This window comes from Colobus angolensis, unplaced genomic scaffold, assembly GCF_000951035.1.
Source record: "Colobus angolensis palliatus isolate OR3802 unplaced genomic scaffold, Cang.pa_1.0 Scaffold26, whole genome shotgun sequence".
NCBI classification, from domain to species: Eukaryota; Metazoa; Chordata; class Mammalia; order Primates; family Cercopithecidae; genus Colobus; species Colobus angolensis.
Window position 1 is genome coordinate 9,014,266 of NW_012115821.1, and position 12,319 is coordinate 9,026,584.

General features: G+C 39.9%; 1 long non-coding RNA gene across 1 annotated transcript in view; it reads right to left on the minus strand.

Moving 5' to 3' along the window:
- Window positions 1-1,051: 1,051 nt before the first annotated feature.
- LOC105515391 overlaps window positions 1,052-12,319 on the minus strand; it is a 31,839-nt gene continuing 20,571 nt past the window's right edge. The window contains exons 2-4 of the long non-coding RNA XR_001002320.1: window positions 3,794-3,857; window positions 2,664-2,789; window positions 1,052-2,031 (exon numbers count right to left, since the gene is read on the minus strand). This is a non-coding gene — a long non-coding RNA (uncharacterized LOC105515391). The remainder of the gene's footprint in view (window positions 2,032-2,663; window positions 2,790-3,793; window positions 3,858-12,319) is intronic.

Genomic DNA, 12,319 nt, shown 5'->3' on the forward strand with positions numbered 1-12,319 from the left:
AAATTGTAAATGTTGGTTATTGTAAGGAACTCAATTTTAAGGTAATTTATTATGTAGTGATAGATAACAATACAAGAACCTCAGGCCAAAAGGAATCCGTGTAGTAGTATAGGAAAAGCACTAGAAGAGATGTGAGTAAATCTGAGTCTGTGTCCTGGATCTTACATTAAGTGGCAATATTTTCACACTAATGACTTGATTTCTGTGAGCCTTGGTTTATCCGAATGTAAATTGGGGAAACAGTACATCCTTGCATATTTCACAGGGGACTAAAGGTAATCCAACTATGCAATCTAGGTGTACCTTAAGGTAATAAAACTAATCTTGCAATTACCTTATTAATATCATATCACGATGTCACAATTAATATGGAAAAATACTTTAAAAATTTTTAATTCTATAAAAGATTTGTAATCTTAAAATTGGAAGGCACTTCAACATTTCGTTCATTTCCTTGCTTGTTTGGCATCTTTTGGTCACAAGGTCCAAAAATTTAAATAAATATCTCAAGGTCACACAGAAGCAAAGTGGATCCTAAAATGCAGCCTCTCTGAACCTCAGTTTCTTTACCTATAAAATGAGAATAGTAACACATGATGTGAAGGTTGTTATAATTGTAATCTTGTTGAAACCACGGCCCATATAGACTGGGTTAAGAATAGTGTCATGGTCCAAGAACACAGTCCAGCAATTGAAAAGTAATTTTAAAACAAGTCACCTACTTGTTTTTTAAGTCACTATAGCAATACAATACATGATGGAAAAACAGTCACTTCCTGTACCCTTCAGGTAGTCTTCAATCACCTAGCACTAGGTCTGCAGTACCCCAAATGTTTTCACCCCTCTCTCTTCCCAACTCTTCTTTTTTGTGTCTGTGGTAGTAGTGGGACCATCTCCAAAGAGTGAAGAAAGAGAAGAAACTGAGTGGGCAAGTCCAAGACCCTTTGTAGTGGTAGGTGGAAAGTAAGGCAGGGAAAAGTGATGTCTTTTGTTTTTATCTGTTATCACTGTCACAGGTTGGGTTCTCCTTGAAGCAGACATTGAGGCAGAGTTTAACTTGTAACGTGTTTATTAAGGCAAGTGCTTGGAACAGACACCATGGAAGGAAAGGGAAGAAAGAAGAACTGGGTAGAAGGAGAGGTTGAGTTGCATGTAGGTCCAATGTCTCAACAAATCTGTCCTAAATTGGGCTGAAATGATATGGCCTTTATAGATTCTCCTGGATCAGCCATTGGTTGTGAGTCCCCAGGGAAGGGTGTGGTCTTGGGGAAGGCAGCTCTCTGCAACTGAGGAAAGTCCTGAAGGGGCTGATGAGAGAAGGCTGTCTGCCAGTAGTACTTCCAGCAGCTGCAGCAACAGCTTGAAGGGGATCCGGGTGGCTCACTGCAATCACATATGGTCTAATATGTGTGCCTGGCACCTCACAGGCAATTAATAAATAACAACCACTAGCTGGCTCTGACTTCAGGCCTCTTTCCGCAGCATTCCTATGATCTCTCCCCCTCTAACCATGAGAGAACTTCACTGTCTTCATCCTCAAAGTGCAGAGAACTCAGATTGAAACCAGTGGACACAGACTGAATGAGCTTCAGGAAACCAAGACAATCAGATGAGACCCTGCTCTTTTAATGTTCTAATGTTTTCTGGGCAGTGAGTTTTGCCCTTAATGGGCTATTTCCAGGAGCTCTAGATCATGCAGAGATATTGCTGCAGTGCCTGGGATCTGGCCCAGGGCAGGAAGCACCTGAAGAAGGATGTGCTGCCTGGCACTCTGCTTCCTCACTCAGCTGTTCTTCCTTAGTGTTCACAGCTAGTGCAGAGCTCTTGTACTGGCTGCATCTGACTTCGCCAGTGACAAGGCAACTCTCTACACTCTGAGCCAATAAACTGGGTTAGTGTTCATGCTGGAAATAGGGCTTTCTATAAGGAAAGTCTCAGCCATCCCCCCAAATGCAGGCAAGGGCAAGTCTGCTACTCGTCAGTTGCAACACTGTGCAGGAGAAATCAGGTCAGATGAGTATCACAGGCAGCCTTGAAGAAAAAGAGAAATGATCAGAGCTGAGCCTCAGGGACACACAAAGGGAGAAAGAACAGCTTGATTTACTTTCCCGGGGAATGAAGAGTTTATGGGCTGATGATGTTTATGTGCTCATTATTTCTCTATTTTCTCTGCCTTTCTCAGGCATTGCTAGGAATGTATGGATAGAGTTGGAGCTATAGTTATTTCACAACAACCAACAGGCAGATTTGGGCACACCCATAGCAGTAACATTCAATCATTCATGCACCAAATATTTGTTCTAGTGCCAGGTGCTGTTTTTGGCCTGGGGGTACAACAGTAAAGAAACAAGAGCCCCTATTCTCAGTTGCCAGACTACAATATCATTGGTCATATGTCTAGCAATTGGAGTTTGGACCCCAAGTTAAGAGCGTTCACCTAAAGTCTGTAACCTTAACCACCATACCACACCAACTATCCCTCCCTCCCTCCCATCATACATCCCCTGTCCTCTCACCATTGTATTTATTTTTTATTGTTTATAACATTTAAAGCCTGAAGATTTAATGGATGTAAAATTCAGTGTAGGAAGATAGGCAACTTTAAATTTCCAAGAAATTAAATGGCTTCATTGAATATTTGTTGGAATAATGGAATTATAGACCTTTAGCATTGAAAGAGAGCTGACATGCCATGTGCTTGTCTTTCTTCCCTCCTTCCACCCTATTTCATGCTTCATTTCTTGAATGAATGCTCTTTTCAAGGGTCTTCCAGCTTCTGCTTACACAACCTTGGTCATCAGAAACCAAATCAGTTTTGGGGCAGATCTGTATGATAGAATTGTATTATTCACACTCAGCTAAAATTGATTTGCTCTAGCATGTCCTACCTCCATAGTCTGGCTCCTGCTTCATTCTAAACTCTTCTGCAAGTATTCCTCATGCTACTTAAGCTACCTACTGCTTCCTTTCAGGTCCTGGAATGTGCCCAGTTTGTTTCCACCTTTCCTGTTCCCTCTGCTTGGAATGCTTATTTCCTTTTTTTTAATCTGGCTAACGACAGAAGCCATCCTTCAGGTCTCAGTTTAAATGTCATTTCCAAAGGAAAGCCTTCAATGAACCCCCAAATCATATTAAACTACTGATAATCCTGATTGTCTACCTTTAGAATTTGTTGGGTGTCTGGATGGGTAGATAGGTAGGTGGATGGCATCGGCAAAATGATTTCTACTCACTACTTTTCATTTCACTTTGCAGGCTTTATCAGACATGCTTAGCTCCACTTTTCATGAGATCCCATTCATTGTCTGCATAATGAATTTATAACACATCGGACTCTCTTGTAATTCACACAACCTTAGTTCCTTTTGTGTTCCATGAGCATGGCCTCTGTATTGTCCAAAAGGCACCTCCTATAGTTATAGTTGATTCAAGTTGATTCTGAATGGAATAGAAATTAATTCATAGAAGGAAGAGAACCCCTGATAGAGGCCAGCTGTGAATGAAAGGAGCCGTGAATGAAAACAAAGACAAGAAATCAATACAGTAATATTGCCAGAAGCAGCTAAATATAGAAGAGACCCACATTTATGTTATTTGTACCATTCTTGCAAATACCTGTGGACATATTACCAGCCAGCCCATTTCCCAGGAGGGCCAAACTTCATCCTGATATGGGGGTGAATCTATATGTAAGGCTAACTTACTCTCAAAAAAATAAGTGGCTTAGAGCCATTTTCATCTTCTTTCCTATTAGTATTTGTAAAAGTGTTGATATCCTAATGCCCTGCCCTACCTTTCTTAGGTCTCAAACCTTGCTTGAATGAGTCATTTTCTCTCTCTGAGACTCAGCTTCTTGTCTATTAAAAAGAGGATGATAACACCTGCCTTACTTGCCCCTCAGAATCAAATTATATGTAGCAAAAGTGCTTTGTAAGCTGTGAAGCACTATACAAATATAAGGTGTGTTTAGAGAGATGACTTTACTTAGGGAATAAGATGGAGTGTGTTTTAAATGAACCATGAAATATATCTCTGGGATGAGTTTATTGTAAACTCCAAGCAGGTCACATTTTACCAATAGGATATTAAGAGATATTGAGATTCATTTTCTTGTCATAAAAAAGGAGTCTATGGTTCATTTTCAGGAGGCAGCCCACCTGTGGTAAGATCAGCAACAAATACCTGTGGATGGTGAATTTTGTTTTATGGAGGCAGGCATTTATTCTGGAAGTATGGCTTTTCCCAATGCATACAGAATCAGATTTGGGCAGAGGAATGCTTTCAAAGGTTATACTTTGTACATGTTGACATGAAAAGCTCTCTTTTCTGTAGTTCAAGAAGAAACAAAGGTGAAAAATGATATTTGGGCAACATATCTTAGTGTTTCAAAACAAACAAGCTTTGAAACCAAGTAAACAAGGGTTTGAATCCTAGATTTGTATCATAAAAGTGGAAGGATCTTGAGCATGTTCTCAACTGTTTAAGCCTAATTTTTCTTACCCAAAAAGGATCGATCTCTCTCTCTCTCTCTCTCTCTCTCTCTCTATTAGTTACTCTATTAGTATCCGTAAAGGTGTAGTATTTGTAAATACAATCATTACAACTTGTTACAAATATTTAAGAAAGCCACAAAGTACTATGACAGAGAGTAATGGGATTGGGAACTATTTTAGGTAGGGTTGTCAGGGAAAGCCTCATTAAAGTGGGGGGTATTTAAATAGCTGAATGCCTATCTAACATATATTACAGTATCTGGCATATAGTAGAAGCTCAATAAATCACAGTGGTTTTAGTGTATTTGAGGCATAGAGTTAAGAAAATTTAACCAGCAGTTACAAATATTGAAATATTAAGTGATACTCAAATAATTGAAATTTTAAAAATTAACAAAAATAAAACAATGTGAAGCATTTTAAATCTGTAATATGAACTCATAAGTATTGTTTATTAAAGCTGCATCAAATACACTCTGAAAAAGATGCTTGTTAGATTTAAACCCTAGAGCAACCCTCACTGTTGCTCTTGAAGCCACTGACCTCTACTGAAAAATGTTATTAGAAATATTTCATGTCCTCTCCTTCTCTCTGGGCCATCTACCCAACACCAGATCTCAAGATTGAGCCTGCTAACTAGTCTCTCTCCACTTCTCCTCTTCTTTCCCCCACCACAATCTATTCCGTACACAGTAGCCAAAGGAATACCATTAAAGCATAGGTTAGCTTATGTCACCTCCACCCTCACCAGTGTCACCATATTGCTTATGATCCTGCCATGCCTTTTACTTTCATTTAAAATAGAATTCAGGCTCCTTGCCATGGCCCACAGGATCTCCATGACCTTTCCACCTCTCCAAAATTATTCTATACTTGGGTTCCTCTCACTCCGTGTGCTTGGGTACTTAGAAAAAACTGAAGATGCCTAGAAAAGAGTTAGAAAAAACTGAGGACTTCCCTCCACCTGGGATACTCCTTTCTCTCCTGACTATCCTACCTCAATCCCCAAAATTCAACTATTTAAATACCCCCCACTTTAATGAGGCTTTCCCTGACAACCCTACCTAAAATAGTTCCCAATCCCATTACTCTCTGTCATAGTACTTTGTGTCCTTAAATATTTATAACAAGTTGTAACGATTGTATTTATTTATACATTCACTGGCCTTTGGTATATCACACCTTATTAAAATTCAAGCTCCATGAGAACAAGAATCAGGTCTTGTATCCTGAAAACTGGGCATTGCATAATGCTTGGCACATAGAAAAAGCACTTAAGGAAAATCGTTGTACAACTGACAAAATGAATAAACCCAAATTTCACCTGTTTTCCTAAATGGTAGGTCCCTAAAGACAACAGGCTGGCAGATTGATGACAGCCTTAGTGGTGTTTATTCACTCAGTGTTTATTCACTTGCGAGAAAACACTTCTGCATCACAGCCAAGCTTTCCCAGTGAATTTTAAAAGGAAAGAAAATGCTATGCATGTAGCCCATGAATTGTTACTGAAAATTCTCAAAGTTAACCCTGGTGGCTGTCAGATTAATTCCCTCTCTCCCCAACTCAGCCATGAATTCAGAGGAAGGGATGGATCCAGGTTTGGGGTATGAACTTCATATATGAATGAGGGGTGTGGTGACCATAGAGGTGTGCCACTCAGATCTCTTCTTGAGAGAAACTGGCATGGGATCCAGGGTGAATTAACAGCCTCCAGCTGCAGGACCTTCGCACCCTCCCCACCTGCCTCCCCAGTGACATCCACTGAGTAGTAATGCTTCCTCTGGTTATTTCAGCTACTGATTGAGCACAGGAAAAGTTTCGAAGCGCTATCATTTGATTTTCTTTCTTTCTTTTTTATTTTATTTTATTTTATTTTATTTTATTTTATTGAGAAAGGGTATCACTTTGTCAACCAGACTGGAGTTCAGTAGCATGATCTTAGCTCACTGTGGCCTCGACCTCCCTGGCCTCAAGCTGTCCTCCCACCTCAACCTCCAGAGTAGTTGGGACCACAGGTGCATGCCATCATGCCTGGCTAATTTTTTAGAATTTTTTATAGAGACAAGGTTTTACCATGTTGTCCAGGCTGATCTTGAACTCTGGGGCTCAAGCAATCCTCCTGCCTTGGCCTCCCAAAATGCTGGGATTATAGGTGTGAGCCATAACATATTGCTTATCATTTATCCTTGATACAGCACTCCTATGGTGACTACCCTTGTTCATGGACTCCCCTTTGGACAGGCCAAGACCTTCTAAAAACTTCTCTGGAGTCTGAGGCTCTTCCTACCCAACACTGACTCCCATTCCTTCTTTCTCTCCTTTCACAGAAGCCAGACTGGCACCACAATCTAAATGTTCTCCCCACCTACTCCTGCTGTGTCTCTCCTTCTTCCCTCCTTCAATGAACATGTTATATACCTAATTTCATCTTGGTGTCTACTTCTCAGAAAATGCAAACTGACACAAGGGGCCTGGTTTGAGAAAAATAAATCACAATTCTGGCTACAAATTTAAATATTGGTCCTTGTACATAACCCATGCAATATGAAAATCCCTGAGACTGAAGCTTCATTAGCATCACAGTAAATCCACATGTAGCAGAAGCTCTACATCCACGGATTCCCACCCTTGGATGCACATGGGGAGATTTACTGATGATTGCTTCCACCTGAGTATGGAGTGTGACTTGAGTGTCAGGATTTTCAAAAGCTCCCTGGATGATTCTGATATTAGCCAGGATTCAGAACCATAGTTCTTCATGGATGGCTGGAGAGGCAGCTGACCTTCGGAAGAATTTCTGATTCCTGGGCTTCATTTGTTTTGAAGATATTACAAGTTCTGCTTCAGTGTTTCTGCCAGCAACCAGCTACGTGATGCCCATCAAGTACTATCTCCAAGGTTTTCTATCCAGATCTGGAAAATGGAGGTTTCATGACCTGTTTGAAACTATTTGAGATGGCTTTTAGGTTATTAACAATGGTTACACAATGTGGACCTTGCCAGATACAGAAGTCTTTACAAGTATGGTGTGGAAGTAAGGATCTTTAGTAGAGATCTATAAAACCTCCTGGTCACTTACATCATTGAGACTATAACCTCTTAGAAGGCAGGGACCATCTTACCTTGTCTGTATGTTTGGTGCTGTTGATTAGTAACAGGCAATGACTTACATTATAAGAAGGCAATTCATTTTTGCCAAAATGAGCTAGACTGGTATTTCTCAATTCTCATGGATCTTTCAACTGCATCACAATCTCTTGGAGGTGCTGGTTAAAAATGCAGTTGTCTTAGCCCCAAGTAAGCCCAGTAAGGATGAGGTAAGGTGAAGGATAGTTAAAGTGTCTGCATTTTTAATAACTGTTCCAGACAATTCTTATGCAAACCAAGGTGCCTCCTCATCTCTGGTGTGCTACACAGAGCACAGTTTGTCTCTGAGCACAGTTTGGAGCTACAATTTGTCCCCAGTTAAAAAGACAATGCTCCATTTCCCCGTGAAGACTTTCTTTCATCATAAACCTGTCTTAGCACTGAATCCAGCCCACTTGAAACTACCACTTGATTGCAGATTATTTGATCAAGAGTAGATTTTGCAGATCAAAATGAAAATAATTTTAAATGGGCTTTAAGAATGCAGTAGATACAAAAGTAAACACTCAGCAAACATATTGTGCTAATAGAGAAGATAATTTTAAAGTTCTCCATTATTCTGCAGCACAGAAGCAGGAAAGGAGGAACACTTCTTACTGTTCCCTAGCGCTACACACTCAAGTTGAAATAGTGAGTCTAATTCGTGCCTTCCTCAGTTCTCATGGGAATCTTGAAATGGCTTTCTAACTGGCCTTCTGCCTTAATGCTTCCTTACATCCTGTGCCTAATATGACCATCCCACTACTTTGGGGGATCATTCTGCAATACCATATTATTCCCTGCTTAATAGCCTACAATGCCGCATTGCTTAAAGTCTTGTTGCTCAAAGTGTGGTGATCTATGGACCAGTAGCTTTGGCACTATACCAGAGCTTGTTAGAAATGCAAAATGTAGGTTCTATCCTGGACATACTGAATCAGAATCAGTGTGTTAGCAAGTTCCCAAGATGTTTCATGTATTATGTCAACTGAAGAATCGCCAGATTCATAAATTTGGAAAGGAGAGCTTTATTTCTCCTAAAGGGTTGCAGCGTGTAGGCTGGTCATCCCACAGGCTGGGATGTGTACTCTTGAACTCTTGAGCAAAAGCCAAGAGCAAGCATTTCTAGGAAGGGAAAAATAATATAGGAATTTATGCTGAGTGGGCTGGCCAGGTATACATATTTAATAAGCTATAGGAGTCATGAATATTTATGAAAGGAGAAGCACGCACATGTGCAATTGAGCTTCATGCCTCTTCATGGGTGGTGTGTTCAAAAAGGACATTAGCATGATCCAAGGGTGGAGTTCTTGACCCTCTGACATCAAAAGGTGAAGCAGAGGACATGAATACCGTCACTGCACATCCTTCAAGAGTTGGCCAAAACTGGCCCAGAGATGGAGGTCAGTCTTTAGGAAGGGATGCATTGTGAAGCTGGTAAGCTGTCACCTGGAAACTGTAAAGAGGGAGGGAGAATCTGGTCACAGCCTCAGATGATTGGCTAAAGGTGACAGAGGAATAAAGCATCTGTTTCTTGTTTTCTAGAGCTGGTTTCTGTGTACTCCTTAGGAAAGAATTCTGGTTAAAGCTTAATAAGGAGGAGTGATATGGTTTGGTTCTGTTTCCCCACCCAAATTTTATCTTGTAGCTCCCATAATTCCCATGTATTGTGGGAGGGATTGAATCATAGGGGCAGGTCTTTTCCATGCTGTTCTCACGGTAGTGAATAAGCCTCAAGTGATCTGATGGTTTTAAAAATGGGAGTTTCCCTGCACAAGTTCTCTTCTCTCTTTGCCTGCCGCCTTCCTTGTAACACATGACTTGCTCCTCCTTGCCTTGTGCCATGATTGTGAGGTCTCCCCAGCCATGTGGAATTGTAAGTCCATGAAACTTATTTTTCTTCCCAGTTTTGGGTATGTCTTTATCAGCAGTGTGAAAACAGACTAATACAAGGAACATATTAAGATGTGTCCTCCCTCCTATCCAATCATTACTGGGAACTCAATTTTTAAGGTTTCTCTGATGTCCCCTTGACCAAAATGGGGTTTGCTCAGTCAGATGTGGAGCTTAGGATTTTATTTTTATTACTCAGTTATCAGAATGTGAAAAGCTTTAGTTTACTGCATAATGTACAAGTTCTTTAGCCTGGTATGCAAAGCTTCTTGTGATTTGGCCCCTGCTCTTTTATTTATTACTCTCTTTCCACCTTCTTCAACTGAAAATCATCCACAATTCTGCAAACATACTATGCTATTCCACTTATACTAATTTTTTTCTTTTCTTTTTTTTTTTTTTTTTTGAGATGGAGTCTCACTCTGTCACCCAGGTTGGAGTGCAATGGCATGATCTCGGCTCATTGCAACCTCTGCCTCCCAGGTTCAAGTGATTATCCTGCCTCAGCCTCCCAGGTAGCTGGGACTACAGGCATGCACCACCACACCTGGCTAATTTCTTTGTATCTTTAGTAGAGATGGGGTTTCATTCACTATGTTGGTCAGACTGGTCTTGAACTCATGACCTCAGTTGCTCCACCTGCCTCAGCCTCCCACACTTACTCATACATTTATACATGCTGTTCCTGCTACCTGGAATTTGCTTAGGTATTGCTTCCCTGTGAAGCCTCCCCTGATACTTCCTGAGAAAGTTATTGTATTTATGTTCCCCTCTGAAATGCTTCTTTGACATCTATATAGCATTATGTTGTGATTGCTTTTCGTTGGTCTGCTTTCCTAGATTGTGACCATGTGGAGAATAGGGCCTGTTTTTATTTTTAATCTTTGCATCCTATAACTAGTACAATCTCTAGAATAGAATTGTTTAAGTAGAATAGGTACTCAATCAATATTTGATGAATTGAGTTAAGCACTCAGGAAATACATTGCTCAAAAACTCAATGACCATAAAAGTCAGAACACTGCATATGGTTATATAATGCAATCAGTGATGTGACTGGCACTCCCCAGTGTTATGCAGTATACAACTGGACATGACAACTGTGGTAAAGATTGTTCAGTTTATGTATCACTTAAGTGTCAGTGATGACAAGTAACAAAAACCAACTCAGGCTAGCTTATGGCAAGAATGGGAATTTATTACAAGAATAAAGGAATGACTTGGGGAATGACTTGTAACCAGAATTTATGAAACCAGAAACCCAAACATTTTCATGACTTTCTCTTCATTTCTTATGGCTGTTTCCCTTTGCGCATCAGTATTTGTCTTACTAGATACAGACAGGCTTTCTTTGCTCCTTGACACATACACATTAATGGCTATCCCATTGCCCTCAAGTTTAGGTATTACTGGTTTAACCACTTGCAAGAATAGAGGTAGAACATTGAGAATCTCAGGGAAAACAATCTGGTTGGCGTGGCTTGGGTAGTCTTAACCTACTGACTAACCAGCCATGGCCCATAGGGCTATGCAGTTCAAACATGACTTCTAGGGACATATTTCTGTCAATATGAAGCCAAGAGTATCCCCCAAAATATACGGTTTATCAGCTGGTGACTGGAGCCATACCTTAGATAAATGGGGATCATTATACTTTAATTAGGTACCAGGCTGGCTTTGCCTTCTTAATACTAACAGTACTAATGAGATAGAGGCCATAGGGTCTATCCCTATGTTGGTCAGGAAAACTTTTTGCTTGATATTTTGCCAAATAGCAAAGAAACTGAGTTCTAAATAGTTATGTCAATAATTCTTTGGGTAAGACTTGCTTTCCATTACTTTCCTGGTCCAACTTCCATAAACTATAGTGAGGAAATGAAGAATAGAGTCATACATGCAAAGAAAATAAGGACTAGCATCGCCTAATAGACTGTGACTTCATTGAAGGAAAAAAGTGCTTCTTTTTTATTTTTATCTTCTTTTCCCTTCCTAGAAACTAAAACATTTCATGGGCCATGTGAATCTTCTAGTGGATTGAATTAAAATGGACTGGACCATTTTTAATTCCAGGCACAGAGGCTGATTAGAACAGTGTCAGAAGTAATGTATAAACAAGATGTTGTGAGTTGCTGAAGATGCAACAATTATATTATAAAATTTTAGTGGCTTCCAGATGAATGGAATCTTAATTTATGATGAAGGTAATGGTGTTACAGAGCTACATGTCTCTAAGGTAAATTATTTAACCCACCCAAACCTAATTTTCTATGTTGGTAAAAGGGAAATGATGATAACGTCTACCTTATAGAATACTTGCATGGCTTAAGTGGGAAAATGTATATCAAACATTTGGCACACTGCTTAGCACATAGTGAGCACTCAGTAATTGTTAACTATTATCATTATTTATGGATTTATTTCAAACACTGGCTAGCTAGCTAAGGGAGACTTTGCCAAGACACTAGGCACCCACATGAGGGAGTTAATATTTCTAGATTATATCATAATTCCAAAACATACACGATGGCTTGGATGCCATAATAACTTCTTAGACCTAGCTAATTTGCCATTAGGGAGCTTAGAAAGATAATGGTCAATGAGAAAATGTACAACCAATCCATGTATGTTATTTCTACAGCCTGTCCAATTCCCAGGGGACAAAAAGCTCAACTCAAAGTGTTTGGGGAGATTAAAAATTACTGAGTAAAAGTTAATGGCAGAATAACCCATTTTCTGCCTTCAATATGGCCCAAACATCCACCTCTCTTTCTTTTTTTTTTTTTTTTTTTTATTATACTTTAAGTTCT